Genomic DNA, 12967 nt, shown 5'->3' with positions numbered 1-12967 from the left:
CTATGTTTGAGGTGTTGCAGCCAAGGACACATTAGATGCGGCTGCCAGACGCCACGCTGTGGTGTGTACCGGGTGTTTGGACGTGAAAGCAATGATTGTGCAGGGAGCTATGCTAGAGTAACTAAAACGGTTCTCCCAAGAGACCAAGTCCAAGAGAACATAATGGACGCGGATCAAGCCGAAAAGTCTGCCCCGAACAGCAACACAATGCATTGCGAAGAGAAGGCCCGGGACACGGACGCTGAGAAAGCTGGAGGGACACCGCATGACAGCCGAGACTTGACGAAGGCAACTGAGACGCGTGCCAAACAGGCTGCACGCAAGAACCACTGCGCTTAAGTCAAGCAAGTGAAGAGGAAGGCATGAGCGACAGCACCGAGACCACTACAGCCGAAGATGATGATGATGACAAGATTTATTAAGGGATGGCTCGAAGGCCTATAATGGGGAATAGGAAGCGGAGGGGGGGAGGCGTATTCAGAGCCGTCCTAGGAGCTGCGTGTCCTTGGCGAAAGCCAAGAGCGAGTCCAGAATGACCCTGTCGGAATCCATCGAGCCAGTTGCCGGTCTAATCCACTCCTCGTAGGACGACGCTCGCACCGCTCTCAGGTGGTGGTCCCACTGCTGAGCGTGTCGCTGGCACTCCCAAAACAGATGGGCTGCGGATGGCGGCGTGGTCATGTCACAGTCAGGGCACCTGTGTGGCGCCTGCGGTGCTTCTTGGTCCGCGGAGGCTGTGGGAGGGCCGGGTTCCTGCGATGGAAGGGAGTTGGGAGACGGAGATGGAGGGTGTTTTTCACGGCGTGGCCGGTACGGCCGCCACCCAAAGCCACCTAGTTTTTCTAGGTGGCGTTGCGCCACAGCTCCAGCACACCCGGTGGGAGGACGAAGCCGGAACGGAGCCTATGCAGCAGCACCTGCCCCGACCTGGGAAGACCCGCGGGAAGTGGGTCTGGGTGTGAGTATTTTTGTAGGAAACTCTATGGGTCTGAGGGCACACTCGCACGGAGTTCCCTCTCGCGTCGGTTGGCTGCTGCTCTCAGAGCTCTGTCTGGGTCATACGGGACTCCATTTGTCGTGCTGCTTGTGCTGGTTGTGAGGGTTTCTGAAGGATCCCGGAAGACGACGCGGTTGGAAAGAAGGGCGCGCGCCGCCTCGTGGGCTCCCTAATTACCCTCGATGCCTTGGTGACCAGGGATCCAATGAAGTGTTGAAGTGAGCCCGTGGGCCTCCGCACGCCTGAAGGCCTGCTTGACTAGGAGTACTTCCAATGATGCTGTGTGGCGCGACTTGCAGGCATGCAGCGCATACTGAGAGTCGGCGTATATATCTATGTGTTTTGCTTGCGTGGTGCTTGGAACTCTATCTAATGCCCAGACCATTGCGCGGAGTTCAAGTTCCGTTGGGTCGTCGGCATCAGCAGTTGTAAAGGTTGAATGTGTCGCACAAGAACCCACTACGTCGTTGGGGATTGCTCCCTCGCTGGTGCGTGGGTCGAAAGCTGCGTCAGTGTACACTTGTTCATGGCTTGGCGGCGCGTTTGCCAATGTCTGCGCATGATGCGCAGCGAATGCTGCCCGGCGGTGCGCATGTTGGGCGCCCATGTTTCGGGGCGTTGGTGTAATGTCGACGACAGCAATGTCGTCCCACGGTGAGATGTCGGATGGGAGTTGTGGCAAAGTTGATATATCCTTTCCCATGTAGGCCAGTACAGTCCTGCCTTGTCTGGTGTGCTTCAGGCGTTCCTCGTGTCCTGCCTTCGATGCTTGCACGGAGGGTAGGCAACTTCGCATAGCGATGTAGCCCCTCGACACGTGTGTGTTTCGGGAGCCCTGTGATAACAAGGAAGGCTGATCTGTGGAGTACCTCTAGCTGTGTCCAGTGCCGAGCAAGCACGTCATAACAGCGTGTTCCGTATATTGCTCGGGATGTCAGCAAAGCAGTAACAATCTTTCGGCATACGTCGGTACCAGCAACGCCCATACGGAAACAGATTCGTTTTATGAGGTGCATAGTGTTGTGCCATGTCCGACGAAGGTCTGCGAGCCACGCATCCGCTGTGCCTGTGCGGTCAATAGGTATCCCGAGAACGCGCACTGATTTTTCCGCTCGCTGCAGCGTTTCGCCTGCGAGGGTGAGCGCGAGGGCTGCTTCGTCCTGCGTTGAACCTCGGATCACCACATAGGTTGTCTTCTCTGGAGATGGCCGCATGCCACTTTGTGGCAGGTAGTGGTACAGCCGAAGATAAAGCCGACGCTACAGGAGCGACCGCGGCACGCGGGAGGCGTCCCAGAACAGTCATTCCGAAGTTGACAGAGGACAGCGCCGAACGCAAGGTTAAACGCCTGGAGCGTCAGTAGCATCGCCTTGCTGGCGCCAAGGGTCCGGCCGGCGTCATCGTCGCCGGTTCGGGGTCAGGGCAAGTAACACCCCGTTATTCCCACTGCAAGGTAGAGCCACGGTAAGTGTTGTACTGGTGGTTCCCGCTTACAATCACTATGATTGTATGCCTGCACCAATCCGCGTCGTTACGCTCAATGTACGATGTCTAGGGGCTATTTGCAAGCAATGTCAGGTCAAACGCATAATGCAAGAATAAGACCTAGATCTGCTTGCTGTCCAGGAGACTAAGGTTAACAGAGAGGAGGCGACCGAAGGCTTGGCAGCAAAATTTTCTTTACGGTACAATGTATGCGTGAGCCATGCGGTGGGAGAGAGAGAGAGAGAGAGAGAGAAACTTTATTTTGGTTCCTTCAAGGATTTAGCGTCTCGAGGTCTCGGTCGTCTTGGGCGCCGGCGACTTGGAGCCTCTTCCAGCAAGGGTGGGCCCCTATTCCAGGGCTCCACTGAGCCTAGCTACCTGACTAGCGTGCTGCACTAAGGCCCTTTGGGCCGTGAGCTCGCAGCTGGTAAGCCGACTCTCCCATTGCTCCGCACTCGGGTTATTGTGTTGGTGGAATGATTTATTGTGTTTACACTCCCATGTGACATGGTATAGTGTGGGTGTGGCCCCGCACCATGGGCAGGTGTCTCTGTATTGTGTTGGGTACATTTTGTTTAGGATGTATAAATTTGGGAAGGAGTTTGTCTGCAATCTGCGCCAACTCGTTGCTTCCTCCTGCGTTAGAGCTTTGTGGGGTGGGGGATATTTGGCTCTCGTCCCTCTGTATAAGTTTAAGATTTCTGTGTATCCTCCCTCACAAGCGTGTGGGTGATACTCCGGGGCGCGCGACTGCTCTGCTCGGCACGTGGTCTCTCGAGCTAGGCTGTCTGCCCTTTCGTTACCCTGTATGCCTGCGTGGGCCGGAATCCAAATTAACTTGTGCGTAACGTTCCTCTCGGCGAAGTTGGCTCCGCCAAGAATTCTGAGGGCGGCTTTGCTAATCCTGCCCCTCGTGTAATTTCTGCACGCTTCCTTTGAGTCTGTTAAGATGTTTAGAGGCCTGCCTGTCCTATATCCTTCTACTGCCGCCAGCGCCACGGCAATTTCTTCGGCCTCCGCTGTGTCGGCTGCCTTTGCCGTCGCACATGTGATCAGATTCCCGTCGCCGTCCACCACCACCGCCGTGGCCGTGCGCTTCCCTTCTCGCGGGTACGTGGCAGCATCCGTGTACACCGTTTTCTCTAGTAGCGCGAGTGTCTTTTCCACGTATTCGGCTCGCGCCTGCCTTCTGCTCTCGTGGAGGTTGGGGTCCATGTTCTTAGGGACTGGCCTAACGCTTATTGTTTTGCTTAAGCAGTCGGGCACGTCTGCGGTGGGAACATCAGCCGGGTGTATCTTGATTGTTAAAAATTCAGTTGGCATTGTCGTTGAAATGGTTACAAGTTGCTCCCAAGGATGTTTTGTTTTGTGTGATCTTTCTTACGGGGAGGTGAAATTTAGATTTATCTTTGTCTACGCACCTACAAAGCCGCATGAAAGATGTTTGTTCTTTCGCGAATTGAGTATGTATTTTGATTGTGAGAGGCGTTTGATTTTGTTGGGTGACTACAATTGTGTCCTTAATCAGGAAGACCGTTCAACCACTGCTAGTGTACATGATGAAAGTGTTGCGTTTCTTAAAGAATGCGTGAGTAAATTTTTTTTAAGTGATGCGGCACAATTCGCAAGAGGTGGAAGTCGCCAACACTTCACACACTTTCAGAGCACCAGTCATGCACGACTAGACCGAGTGTGTATGTGTGTTCGGAGGTTGCGCCTTTGTGTCAGAACTACGATGTTGATGCTGTTTCTTTCAGTGATCATTGTTTAGTGACGTTTGAGATCGGCCAAAAGCAAAAAAGGAAACTTGAATGGGAAAGGTGGAAATTGAACGCCACGCTAATCGAACATAACGTGTTCATATATACAACAAAAAGAAAGAAATCGAGCAGTTTTTTTTAATGACACTACGCAGTGCCGCGGAGAAATGGGAGTTATTAAACAAAGGGTAAAATTTAACGCAATAGAAAGAGGTGGGCACATGAAGTATCAAGCTCAAAAACAGGCACAGGGTCTGCGGCAAAAGCTGCAACACTTGGTGCGAATCGAAACAGCTAATCCGTGTTTGGTGACGCAAGAACTGCAAGTCATTAAAATGAAACTAGAAAGCTTAGAGGAGGATAAATACAGAGGTGCAATTATACGTGCACGAGCTGAAAAATATCAAAAATATCTCGTGGGCAAGTACCAACAAAGCGAGGTTTGTCAGATGAAAAGGCGTACGCTCGAGGAAATGAAATATTGGAAATAGAATATAATGGTAAGATATTGAGAGAATAGAAAGTTATCATGACGGCATTTGAAAGTTGCTATCGAGAATTGTTTGCTTTTCGTGAGCCAAAGGGGCCGGGCTACGAGGATGACTTCTTGGCAGAAATAGCGACGCTAGGCAAAGAGGAAACGAATTTATTAGAAAGGAATATTAGTATGTGAGAGATTGAGGGCCTATTGAGGAACTAAGCTCGGGCAAATATCCTGGTCCGGATGGTATTACCGCGGCATTTTACAAGGCGTTCAAGACGGATATGGCAACAGCATTGCATGAAGTATTTTCAGAGGCACTCGAGCGGGGGACTTTACCTCCATCGTTCAATCGTGCGCACACAGTGCTAATCCCAAAAAGCAAAGATAGAAATATATTACGTAGAGTAACGGAATACAGGCCATTTACGTTGACAAATGTTGATTACAAGGTTTTAGTGAAAGTTCTTGCAGCAAGGCTGCAGGGAGTTATACGGAAGTTAGTTGGGTCGCATCACACATGCGGCATCAGGGGTAGGAAAATATTTACAAATATTCATGTAGCTAGAAGCATTTTAGAATATTGCGATGACGCTGTCCTCAGTGTAGCGATGCTGCAAAAGCTAAAGCTTTTGACGTGGTACCACGTGGTGTTCTCTGTTTATTAATTAATGTGTAAAGCCATTGAAATGGTATATCAAAGCTCATGCACCAATTTAATTCTTAATGGTGAACTTTCACAACGCATATAAGTACTCTCTCTCGTTCGACAGGGTAGTCCGTTAAGAGGAAGCTTTAGCTCGGGCTCAACTCCGACGCGGCCTATTCAAATACATCTAAGTTTTTCTGAGATAACCCCTGGACCGATTTTAATGAAATTTGTGGCATTTGATAGAAAAAGTTAAATTCTAGTGACTGTTGGAAACGGAATTCCGATTTAGGGCTTGAATTTTGTTAAAAAGATTTTCAAATATCCTACCGTTTGGAAAAAATAGAAGCATGAGGTTTACAAATTTATAGCTCTGCATCAAGAACAGATATCGCGGTTCTGTAAACGGCGTCCATTAGATCATTCAAAGCAGACAAATTTTATATGTCATTTTACATCTTACATGAATTTGTTGCGTTGTTTACAAGGGTTCTGTAAAAGCTGTATTTTCATATCAATAAATTTTTTAATATTCATTTGTAACATATCAGTTTTGTCTGCTTTAGATGTACTATTAGATGCAATTCACAAAATTGTGATATCATTTGTCGGTGTTGAGTTACAGAGTTGTAAACTTGATAGTTTCGTTTTTTCAAAATTTTCGATTTTTGCCAATTTTTAATAAAAAATTGACGACCTAACTCAAAAATTAGAAACGAACAGTCGCTAGATTTTAAGTTTTTCTTTTAAATGCAACAAACCTCGTCAAATTTGGTGCCGTGGTTGCCGAGAAAAAAGAATTCTCATTTTACATGTATTTAATAGGAGCACCCGAGCTAAAGCTTCCTCCTGAGTCTTTTACTTTTTCTTTATTTTTGGCGCCGCTCTGTAGAAAAATGGTTAATAGTACAGAAATCCGGGGGTTTCAGATACAGTCGTGGAAAGTACGTGTTCTAGCTTATGCCGATCACGTTGCTCTATTTGCTGCAGATAGGGAGAGTGTTAGCTCATTATTAAAAATTACTGAAAGGTTTTGCGAGAAAAGCGGCAGTCAAATCAACAAGCAAAAGAGTATTGGTCTTTGGCATGACCATTGGAATGCCACGCCTGACCTTTTTGAAGAGCACCTAGCACTTACTTGGGGGTACCTTTTGATAGGTATCGTGAGAACGAATCACTCTGGCTCGAAAAAACGGATTAAATGCGCGGGGTACGTGGCCGTGAATTGCCGATTTTTGCATGTGCCACTATTTGTAACGTTTTTGAAAAGTATCTATCTTCTGCAGGCACTGTGTTATACACGTAAGCACATTCAAAAATTTCACAGAATGTTTGCCACGTTTATCTGGTGTTCTACGTGGAAGCAAACATCAAGGACAACTTTGTTTCGTAGAGTCAAGAAAGGTGGTCTGTCGGTGTGCCACTTGTTTCTTCAGCTGGTTGTATCACGTTTCATATTGATAAGTGACAAAAGAGACCTGTGTTGTGTTGTTTCTTTTTAAGCCATGTTAACAGTTTCTATGCCTGATTTGTTCGTTTCTTCAGCCATTGATCCTCATTATACAATTTCACGGTTCTTGCGTGAAGTTGAGACGTCGTATCAGTTTCTTAGGGCATGATTTTCCCTTGAGGACCTCTCCAATGTAAAAAGAAAGCATCTTATCAAGGATCTTATTGCGAGTGTGTTATTTGCACCACTGTATCGGTTATTGCTTCAAGAAGGGCCTGGGCAAGACGTACTTGAAAAGGTTAAAGACATATGGATACCGGCAAACGTTAAAACATCTTTCGTCAAGCTTCACACGGGAACCTTGCCTGTTAAAACGTGGTTAAAAGAAAGAGGGATTTTTGCGCCATGGGGAAGCAGATGCTTTCTGTGCAACAAAGCCGAAACGATCCAACATGTTTTCATTGATTGTAATAATGCCATATTCTTTTGGGATATATTACAGAGAACTTTAAAAATAGACCTACCCCTCAATCCCCATGGCATTCGTTTTTTACCGCCCTAGCGGGATTTTGAACAGACGGTCGTTACCTTTTTACTCGGGCTGCATGCAGCCTGGCCCAGTCTGTTAGCATATAGACACTGTGATGTTAAAGGCCTATCTGCGTTTGAATATTTTGTGGAAATGGTTGTGAAAGCACGTGACGTGTACAAGAAGATCCACTTTGATGAAGATATGGTGTCAATGCCCAATACTTTAACACATATACAATGAGTGTGATCTATGATTACAAGCTCCTTTGAGGCTTGTAGCCAAGGTGGAAACAAAGGGGAAAAAAGCGTCATTGGCTTAATGGTTTCAATATCCGGTTTCTGTGCTAGTGGTCCTCTGTTAAAATCCTGCCGTCGGACAATTTTATTAATCTCTATTTAATTACTTATTACGCTTTACATTGTTGAAGATGACGAGTTTAAAAAGCCGCTTGAAGTCATAAGGACGAGATTTAGGCAAATCCGTGTACTTCCCATTACTGCCATGCTCGTACAACCGCTCCCCCTGCAGCTCTCGTAGCCACTAGTGCCAGAGTTCCCTCTAGTAATTATTGTATGGAAATGTATGACAAGGTGAGAGCAAGACTCGCCCCGCGCGCGAGAGACGGCAGCTGCCATCTCTCCAGCGCGCGGAATATGACCTTGGTTACGACGAGGCTGACGGCGACGCGAAACGCAGGAACGGGTGGCAAAGAGCTGCGCTCTGAAAATCGTTTAAATTACCCTTGACAACGACGCGTTCGGTCGAAAGGTTTCCTTTTCGCTCGACTCTGCGTCGCCCACGCTATAGCGTTTCAGTAGTTTCGTTATCGTGTAATGTTGCGCTGGTTTTGCCGGTACGCGAAACTCGCTTAAACTGCAAGTAGCAAAGAAATGTCGCGGGATGCCGGAATGGTCAACGCCACTTGACCAAAAAGCAGCTGCAGCGGCAATCCACCGCTCTGTTCTGGCTCGATACCGATATATATATATATATATATATATATATATATATATATATATATATATATATATATATATATATATATATATATATATATATATATATATGTATATATATTTGTTGCTGGAAATTGCGAAAATTAAAAAAAAGATTTGTTAGATTTCATATCAATATATCTTTTTTAAATGTATAATGTATTGTAGAGCGTGTTGCATATACACGTATAAATAAATACGTATGTGATCCGATGTAGAGAAGCAGATGCATCGTACATAATGAATCGTATATTGAGTCGTGTCAACTGCTGTAGACTGTCTTGTTCATCAGGGGGCCAAGACCTCGTCAGGCTTTCTCGCCTTTAGTCTTTGCCTCCCGCAGGGAAATTTTGTATTCTTCCTGCAAAATAAACGTTTGATTTGATTTGATGCCGAATGCTTCAGGCTGGTTACGGGGACTTGAAAACAGATAAGCTGTCGGAATATACTAATCAACTACATGTTAACCTATTCAATTATTCTGTAGTGCTTATTTTTGAGAATCAGTGCAACAGCTCGACGTTGTGAAGGTTGAGCTAGAACACTTAAGTTGAATGTTTACTTTAAATAAAGTTCCTCGAATGTCTTTGCTATACGCAAGCTTAAGAATAAAACTAGCGAGTTTCAGTTGTGCTGTAGGGAATCTATAGCTATATTAGCGACATGTTTACTTCTTCATCTTGAGCTTTCCTTTAGTTCATAAGTCATAGTTCATATGAACTATGAACATATGAACATAGAACTTATAGAACATATGAACTTATATATGCCTGAAAATCCTCACATTCAAATTTTTGTCCATTTAATTAGGGCAATAAAAGCTAAATTCCGGGGTGTTTACTTCGGATAAAGGAGTGCGCTGACAGCTGGTGATCAATGAAAAAAATTAATAATGCTGTAGTGACGCCAACAAGTCAGCATCACTCCTCCCGCTTTCGTTCCCGTTTTTGGTGGCCCTACATCTTTCAATAGGTTGGCTACAGCTAACATCAACAGCCATTTATGGCTTAAGTCCATTAAAAGTTGGCTTCGACGTACATCTGCGCTAGAGAGACTGCCTGGTAGCGCATTTGAAAATGGTAGACTTTAAACCCTCCACACATAGGATCTGAGTGACTTTTCTGTACTTGAACAATGTGAATCGCCTTTTCCTCATTTAAAGGGACACCAAAGGCGAATACTAAGTCAGCGTGGACTGTTTAAATACCATCCTAGAAACCTCGCAAAGCTTGTTTCGTGCCAATAAAAGACATAGTTTACGAGAAAATCGCATGTGAGGTGTCCGAATACCTTTTTCGAAATTCAAATCTCCCGCCACCCAACCGGGGAGTGGTGACATTGCATACGCCATCAAAGAAAGAGATTAAGAAACACTTCATATACTGGTTCCCGGCACACTTAGGACCAAAGCTCGGCGACGTCCCCAACCTTAACGAGGCGGCACACGAGGCTGCGCGCGCGCTAACAGACCGCGCGGCTTCACCCGACCACTCGGAGAATAAGGACGCGCCCACTACATACAACGAAGTCACTAAACACTACTACCTACAACGCAGACAATATAGCACGCCACACCGCACGCTCACTCGAGCTCAAGCAGTTACACTCAGAATGCTACAAACAGACACATACCCCACTCAAAACAGATTACACCATTACATGCCTGAGCTCTACGACAAGTCTTATTGCACCAATTGCAATACATCCCTTAACGTTTATCATTTACTCTGGCCGTGCTCGCAAGCTCACGTAAACTACGAACAGGACAAGCGCAAGTTTGAAGAGGCAATCCGGAGCGAAGAACTCGCTCCCCAACTCTGGGCCGTCCAGCAGGTCCACGACGCCGCCAGGAAACTCAACCTCCCGGTTCCGTCGTGGGAGACGCCCACTCCATGAGAGCCCGAAGCTCTCGTGGCCTGCAGGACCTGAATAAAGTTGATTTCCTTCCTTCCACCCTTTGCTGACGTCGGTGGGTCGCCCGAAAGACGGCGGTATCGAGCCAGAACAGAGCGGTGGATTGCCGCTGCAGCTGCTTTTTCATGTTTCAGAAAAATTTCATGTTTGAGAAAAAGTGGTTCAGTGGCTAGGTCCTTGGCATGACCTTTATATTTTTCCAGAATACGAAGCACGCGCTTCTGCAGGATTATTAACCTATCATAATTTGTTTTAGTTGTTCCCCACACCGCCATTCCGTATAGTAGTTTCGAGTAAAATAACGTATAGTAGAGTGATTTAGTTAACCACGAAGGGAGAAGGGAACCGATTTTATTGAGGCATCCTACAGAGCGAGCCAGATCAGTTAAGAGATGTTGCACGTGTGGTGTCCATGACAGGTGTTCATGGAACCAGAATCCTAGGAATTTCTGTGTGTTTACGTGTTTGATGCGTTGGTCATTATAATAAATTATTACATTACCGCGGATGTGCTTGTTTATAGGCCTGAACATAACAAATTTACTTTTTTGTGTGTTTAGTTTTAGTTTATTTTTTGTTAGCCAACCTGAAAGTTTAGCGAGGTATAGATTTGCTGAAGCTTCTACTTCATGAATAGTATATCCTGTGAAGAACAGGCTAGTGTCGTCAGCAAACATTGTAATTTCCGGTGTATATTGAATATCTGTAATATCATTGATATATAGAAGGAAAAGCACGGGACCTAATATAGATCCCTGTGGAACTCCTTTTATTACGCTTAAGTACTGGGACTCTACATTGTCTATGCCAACAAATTGATATCTTGATGATAAATAGCTTTTAAATAAGTCCAGGACAACACCACGAATTCCATAGCGGCTTAATTTCAGCAATATAATATGATGGTCAACTGAATCGAAAGCTTTACGCAGATCAAAGAAGACACCCAAAGTGAACATATTATTTTAAATATTTTCTAATATGTGGTTTTTTACACTTATTAGAGCCTCTTCCGTCGTTTTGTTTTTTCGAAAACCATGTTGATATGGTGATAATAGGCTGTGTTTGTCGAGATATTTCGTAAGACGGTTGTTTATGCATTTTTTCATATATTTTCGAGAAGACTGGTAGCACGAATATCGGTCGATAATTTGTTAATTCAGAAGTAATGCCGCCTTTATGGATATGAGTAACTTTCGCCACTTTAAGTTTTGTTGGGAAAGTTCCCTCCAGAAACGAAAAATTTATAAGATATGCTAATACCGGGCTAAGTATAGATGCAACAGCCTTAGCTGGAGCCACTCTTACGTCATCGTAACCACTTGAAATGTTGGTCCTTAGTTCTGCTATGTATCTGCGGACTTCTTCTTGTGATACCTCGTTCAACACGAGAGAATTCACCTGGTTACCTAGTTCAATTTCATATTGCATTGTATCCTCATCGCTAACAGCCACATTCACGAAGTAATGATTAATTGCATTCGCAAGCTCCCTGCCTTCTAAAATAATGTCATTAACTTTTATTTCTTTGGGTGTATTGCATGACACTGTTCTTCCAGTTAAAGGATTAACTTGCTTCCATACTTTTGCAGGATCTGACTTTATGCGCGAGAACATTACTTCATAATAGGCTATTTTTGCTTTTCTAGTGTCCCTGTTTAACCTGTTGCGAAATTGTTTGAACTCTCGCAATATTGTAATATCTCTGGTAGCTAGAAATCTGTGAAAAAGTGCGTTCTTTTGCTTGATTCTTTTTAAAAGGTCACTATTTATCCATGGCTTTCTATTTTTACCCTTTCTTATTTTGAACTGTTGTAGCGGAAAAGCAGTGTTGTAACATTGAACGAAGATTTCTAAGAAAGTGTCATATGCTTTATCTGGATTTTCTTGCACATACACACGTGGCCAGTCAGCTCGTTTAATTAATTCGCTAAACTTAAGAAGAGTTTTGTCATCAATACTTCTATATCGCGGGAGATTTGGACGTTTTTCTTTAATGAATAAGTTTTGTGTACAAATATATATAGGTAGGTGATCACTAAAGCCTGAGCACAATATGCCTGCGTTGTAATCGTTTTTGTTTACGCTTGTTATACAGACATCGATAGATGTGGAGCTGTTGTGAGTGACACGGGTAGGCTCTAAAATAGCATTTTCACATCCATAGGATGCTATAAGGTTTATCAGATCAAGCGCATGCAAATCTTGACTCATCATATTAATGTTCACTTCACCCATGATGAAATATGGTTTTTTATGTCATTAAAACAATGCATAAGTTGTTCTAAATGGCTTAGAAAACGGCGCTTGTATCCAGTTGGGGGTCTGTATACTACAGTAAGCAGAAACGAGTTCGTTTCTATCGCAAGACATTCTATGTCACCACCACTCATAGAAAGACCATCAAGTACTTGAAAGGAATATTGCTGCTTCATGTATATAGCTAACCCTCCGCCTCTTCCAGCGCGATCCAATCGCACTGCAGAATAATTGGGATATTCAGGAGACATGTCAATATTACACAGCCATGTCTCTGTGAACAGTATTGCATCAGGGTCAGCATGAAGAGAACGCAAAAATATATCAAATTCTTCCTTCTTATTCTTAAGACTTCTTATATTTTGATGTATTAAGGTAAAACCAGATCTAGAACAAGCATCACTACTCATCCGTGCTGTTTTTTCCATTGACAAGAAAAAATAAT

The 12967-nt window shown here is 44.9% G+C and overlaps 1 protein-coding gene across 1 annotated transcript in view; it reads right to left on the bottom strand.

Annotated features, from left to right (window-relative positions):
* Positions 1-12967, bottom strand: part of LOC142559733 (sodium-dependent glucose transporter 1-like) — a 57875-nt gene that overhangs the window by 26570 nt on the left and 18338 nt on the right. The window lies entirely within an intron of this gene.

This window comes from Dermacentor variabilis, chromosome 10, assembly GCF_050947875.1.
Source record: "Dermacentor variabilis isolate Ectoservices chromosome 10, ASM5094787v1, whole genome shotgun sequence".
Taxonomy (NCBI): Eukaryota; Metazoa; Arthropoda; class Arachnida; order Ixodida; family Ixodidae; genus Dermacentor; species Dermacentor variabilis.
The sequence above is the reverse complement of the archived record's forward strand: the minus strand, read 5'-3'. Positions and strand labels throughout refer to the sequence as shown.